General features: G+C 41.5%; 1 protein-coding gene across 3 annotated transcripts in view; it reads right to left on the reverse strand.

Annotated features, from left to right (window-relative positions):
- LOC141273833 (gastrula zinc finger protein XlCGF66.1-like) overlaps positions 1-5,042 on the reverse strand; it is an 80,372-nt gene extending 75,330 nt beyond the window's left edge. For 2 of the 3 annotated variants that reach the window (XM_073686240.1, XM_073686238.1), the window contains exon 1: positions 4,839-5,042. The gene's annotated coding sequence lies outside the window, so the exon portion shown is untranslated. Of the gene's footprint in view, positions 1-4,805 lie in introns of all 3 variants that reach the window. The other variant, XM_073686239.1, reaches the window with a different exon arrangement.
- Between the last annotated feature and the right edge of the window lie 958 nt (positions 5,043-6,000).

Consider the following 6,000-nt stretch of genomic DNA (forward strand, 5'->3'; position numbering starts at 1 on the left):
CATGGTGACCTGGGCCGATTTGACCAATGACGTACTATTAGGTCATACGGCAATCGCGCCGCACACAAGCGGTGGGGGCGATCGCCGCCGCGTGTCAGCTGATTGTCACAGCTGACACCCGCTACTATGTGCAGGGAGCGGTCCTGCACCGCTCCCGGCACATTAACCCCCTCAATGCTGCGATCGAAGTCGATCGCAACATTGCGGTGGCAAGGGGAGGTGATCGCGATACTCACCTCCTCTTCCGGCCTCCAGCGCTGTCTGCCGCGGCTTCCTGGATGTTGCCATGATGACCCGATGTCGTCATGACAACATCCGGGTCACCAGACAGCAGGAAGATTCTTTGGGCATGCGCAGTGCATCTCCAAACTATCTTCTCCCTGTGCAGCACTGACAGCCTGTGTAGCACAGGAATGGTGCTGCATTCCTGTGCTATACAGGCGATCAGAATAAAAAAAGTGAAAGTCCCAGAGTGGGACACAGAATAAAAGTCCACAAAGTGTTAAAAAATGAGAAGAAAAAAAAAATTGTAAAAATATTTAAAAAAAAAAATAAAAAAATAATCCACCAAAATAAAAATATAATGTAACCATCAATAAATATTATTATGAAAAAAAACAATAAAAGTACACATATTTGGTATCACCGCGTCCGGAACAACCTGACCTATAAAACTGTCCCACTAGTTAGCCCCTTCAGTGAACATGGTAAAAAAAAAAAAAAAAACGAAGCAAAAAACAATGCTATATCATCATACCGCCAAACAAGAAATGAAATAACACGCGATCAAAAAGACAAATATAAATAAAAATGGTACAGCTGAAAACGTCATCTCGTCCCGCAAAAAACAAGCCGCCATACAGCTCCATCAGCCGAAAAATAAAAAAAAAGTTATAGCTCTCAGAATAAAGCGAGGCAAAAAGATATTTTTTTCTATAAAATAGCTTTTATTGTGTAAAAGCGCCAAAACATAGAAAAACGATATAAATGTGGTACCGCTGTAAACGTACTGACCCGAAGAATAATGCTACCTTATAAATTTTACCTCACGCGGAACAGCATAAAAAAAAAAACATAAAAACAATTCTGGAATTGCTGGTTTTTGTTTATTCTGCCTCCCAAAAATTGGAATAGAAAGAGATCAAAAAATGTCACGTGCCTGAAAATGGCACGAATAAAAACGTCAACTCATGCCGCAAAAAACAAGCCGTCATATGACTGTCTGCCAAAATATGGAAAAATTATAGCTCTCAAAATATGGTGATGCAAAAACTAGGTTTTGCAAAAAAAATGCGTCTTTTAGTGTGTGACAGCTGTCAATCATAAAAGCCCGATGTGATTCTAGTATCGCTTTAATCGCACCAACCCGAAGAATAAAGTCGTCTAATCACTTATACCGCACGAGGAACGGCGTAAAAAATAAACTCTCGGGTTAGGGTTGGGTCTAGGGTTATGGTTGTGCTAGGGATGGGATTTTTTTCAAAAGTAAAAAAAAAAAAAGATGACGATATAGCGACTAGTGTTGAGCGCAAGTGCTCGCTACTTGAGTTTGCATCGGGTGCTCGGGTATGCACTGAGTATCGCGGGTGCTCGAGTCTCTGCCCCATATGCTTCACGGCCAAAAAAAATTTGCGAGGATTGCCTGCCATGCACGAGCGATCCCCGCATGTTTATTTTGGGGTGTCTAATAACCATGAAACAAACGGGGACTCGAGCATGTCCCTCAAGCTCGCGCGATACATGCTGCATACCCGTGTACCTGATGCAAACTCAAGTAGCGAGTACTTGGGCTCAAGACTAATGACAACTTATTCAATATGATGACTTAATGTTATCAAATTCTGTGTCGTACCTCTGGATTCAAAATGTTCACTATACCCCTTGATAAAATCCTTGAGGGGTCTAGTTTCCAAAATGGTGTCATTTGTGGGGGGTTTCCACTGTTTAGGCACATCAGGTCTCCAAACACAACATGGCGTCCGCTAATTATTCAAGCAAATTTTACAATCAAAAAGTCAAATGGCGCTCCTTCCCTTCCGAAGCCTGCCGTGCGCCCAAACAGTGGTTTTCCCCCAAGTATGGGGTATCTGCGTGCTCAGGGGAAATTGCACAACAAATTTTGGGGTCCATTTTTTCCTGTTACCCCTGCGAAAATAAAAAAAAATTGGGTCTAAAGTAACATTTTTGTGACAAAAGTTAAATGTTCATTTTTTTCTTCCACATTCCAAAAATTCCTGTGAAGCACCTGAAGGGTTAATAAAGTTCTTGAATGTGGTTTTGAGCACCATGAGGGGTGAAGTTTTTAGAATGGTGTCACTTTTGGGTATTTTGTGTCATAAAGACCTCTCAAAGTGACTTCAAATGTGATGTTTTTGTAAATTTTGTTGGAAAAATGACAAAGCGCTGGTCAACTTTTAACCCTTATAGCTCCCTAATAGAAAAAAATGTTCGTTCCAAAATTGTGCTGATGTAAAGTAGACATGTGGGAAATGTTATTTACAGTTATATGAAAAAGTTTGGGCACCCCTATTAATCTTAATGTTTTATAAAAATTGGTGTTTTTGCAACAGCTATTTCAGTTTGCTATATGTAATAACTGTTGGACACAGTAATGTTTCTGCCTTGAAATGAGGTTTATTGTACTAACAGAAAATGTGCAATCTGCATTCAAACAAAATTTGACAGGTGCATAAGTATGGGCACCTCACCAGAAAAGTGACATTAATATTTAGTAGATCCTCCTTTTGCGATAATAACAGCCTCTAGTCGCTTCCTGTAGCTTTTAATGAGTTCCTGGATCCTGGATGAAGGTATTTTTGACCATTCCTCTTTACAAAACAATTCCAGTTCAGTTAAGTTTGATGGTCGCCGAGCATGGACAGCCCTCTTCAGATGATCCCACAGATGTTCAATGATATTCAGGTCTGGGGACTGGGATGGCCATTCCAGAACATTGTAATTGTTCCTCTGCATGAATGCCTGAGTAGATTTGGAGCGGTGTTTTGGATCATTGTCTTGCTGAAAGATCCATCCCCTGCGTAACTTCAACTTTGTCACTGATTCTTGAACATTATTGTCAAGAATCTGCTGATACTGAGTGGAATCCATGCGTCCCTCAACTTTAACAAGATTCCCAGTGCCGGCATTGGCCACACAGCCCCAAAGCATGATGGAACCTCCACCAAATTTTACTGTGGGTAGCAAGTGTTTTTCTTGGAATGCTGTGTTTTTTTGCCGCCATGCATAACGCCTTTTTGTATGACCAAACAACTCAATCTTGGTTTCATCAGTCCACAGGACCTTGTTCCAAAAAGAAATTGGCTTGTCCAAATGTGCTTTTGCATACCTCAGCCGACTCTATTTGTGGCGTGCTTGCAGAAACGGCTTCTTTCGCATCACTCTCCCATACAGCTTCTCCTTGTGCAAAGTGCGTTGTATAGTTGACCGATGCACAGTGACACCATCTGCAGCAAGTTGATGCTGCAGCTCTCTGGAGGTGGTCTGAGGATTGTCCTTGACTGATCTCACCATTCTTCTTCTCTGCCTTTCTTGGCCTGCCACTTCTGGTCTTAACAAGAACTGTCCCTGTGTTCTTCCATTTCCTTACTATGTTCCTCACAGTGGAAACTGACAGGTTAAATCTCTGAGACAGCTTTTTGTATCCTTCCCCTGAACAACTATGTTGAATAATCTTTGTTTTCAGATCATTTGACAGTTGTTTTGAGGAGCCCATGATGCCACTCTTCAGAGGAGATTCAAACAGGAGAACAACTTGCAAGTGGCCACTTTAAGTAGCTTTTCTCATGATTACATACACCTGGCTATGAAGTTCAAAGCTCAATGAGGTTACAAAACCCAAAAAAAGTGCTTTAGTAAGTCAGTAAAAAGTAGGTAGGAGTATTTCAAACAAGAAAATGATAAGGGTGCCCATACTTATGCACCTGTCAAATTTTGTTTGAATGCAGATTGCACATTTTCTGTTAGTACAATAAACCTCATTTCAAGGCAGAAACATTACTGTGTCCAACAGTTATTACATATATCAAACTGAAATAGCTGTTGCAAAAACACCAATTTTTATAAAACATTAAGCTTAAGATTAATAGGGGTGCCCAAACTTTTTCATATAACTGTATTAACTCTTTTGTGTGACACATCTCTCTGATTTAAGGGCATAAAAATTCAAATTTTGAAAATTGCTAAATTTTCACCAAATTTCCGTTTATTTCACAAATAAACACAAGTGATATCGAAGAAATTTTACCACTATCATGAAGTACAATATGTCACGAAAAAACAATCTCAGAATCAGGGGGATCCGTTGAAGCGTTCCAGAGTAATTACCTCATAAAGTGACAGTGGTCAGAATTGTAAAAATTGGCCTGGTCATTAACGTGCAAAACACCCTTGGGGGTAAAGGGGTTAAAGAAAACCTACGAGGTCTGTGAGAGCCAGAATTCTTGCTGGCTGGTAGGTGATCAAATACTTATTTCATGCAATAAAATGTAATTTAATAATTAAAAAATTATACAATGTGATTTTCAAATACTTATTTTCCCCACTGTATTAGTACACAAACAATATAATATTCATATATGTTAAGTAAAATGAATGATAAGAACAATAATAACACAGTAATTATGCTTCTTCCCCAGAAATTCTGGATATTATTTTTTAACATCTCCTGTAATAGAACTACAATACTGTCCTATTGGATCATGCTCCTATTTTATAATTATAGCTCATTTTAGTTCTTACTATGAATCTAAAAATCTATTAATAAAATAAAATGCTAAAAACCAGACCTGTGATGTATCACCCACATGCAGAGGCATTACCTGCCAGGATGCTCTAGGCTGAGGGACACACAGCTCCTGGTCTACTGCCCTGTAACACAGGAAATTTTAATGAAAAAATAAGAAAAACAGCATTCTGGGGATTGTAGTCATCCGTGAACAGAAGAGGATTCTGGGACTTTCTTGCAGTCAGGAGCGTTGCGAGACTGAAGCCTGAACAGCTTGTGAGATGGAGTTGTCAGGTCTGTCCACAATAAAATGGCTGCCTTCTCTTCTGAGGACAATCCATTCAGTTCTCCTCACACATATCTGTCCTCTAGTGTTCTGCCAGAGCTAATGACGTCACTCACGAGCGCGTACGGTCCTTACTGTTCCGTACAGGATTGCGGGCGCCGCAGTGGCGGGTCCCGTGCTGGACATTAGCCGGGTAGTAGTAGTAAACGGGCCCACTGGTAATGTGCAGCACATCTTAGCCCTTACCATGCATCTGCAGCCATGTACCTGTCTATCAAAGTGCAGGGCATGCTTCCAGCTTGTGCTCACTGTACTGAGCGGTCACTGTGGCCACGACTCAGAGCCAGCAGCTCCCGGGAGCGAGTAAGGCTGAGTTCACACGATGCGTTTTTAATGCGTTTCCGTGGCGTTTTTGCAGCTGCGTAGACGCCGCGGAAACGCATTAAAAACGCATGGTAGAAGGGCAGCAATGGTCCCCAATGATAATCCACATATGCTGTGCCCATGATACGAATTTTTCCGCAGCAAAAACGCTGCGCTCAAAAATCTGCAGCATGTCAATTTTGCGGAAGTGCTGCATTTTCGCGGCCATTTACTTGCATTAGACCGCATGGATTACGCATCACTGTATATGTAGATGCGCATTCCATGCGGTCTAATGTGCGGATGGTACCCGGGTGTGGAGGACAGGAGACTCTCATCCAGACCCAGGTACCATTAAAAAATCTGTAAAAACAAGAATAAAATAAATGTATATTTACCTTCTGTCGGCCCGCGCACCACTCCTGCTTGGTTCCCGGCACTTTGCAGTGAGTTGAAGGACCTGCGCTGACATCAGAGTCATGTGACGGGTCACGTGACGCCGACATCGGCAGGTCTTTCAATTCAAAGTTGCCGGCGAGGGAGAACGGAGTGTAAGCAGGACACCGGAGGGTAAAGTATACATTTATTTTTTATTTTTACCATTCTC

Source organism: Phyllobates terribilis, unplaced genomic scaffold, assembly GCF_046119375.1.
Source record: "Phyllobates terribilis strain yellow unplaced genomic scaffold, ASM4611937v1 Scaffold_5__5_contigs__length_657084704, whole genome shotgun sequence".
NCBI lineage: Eukaryota > Metazoa > Chordata > Amphibia > Anura > Dendrobatidae > Phyllobates > Phyllobates terribilis.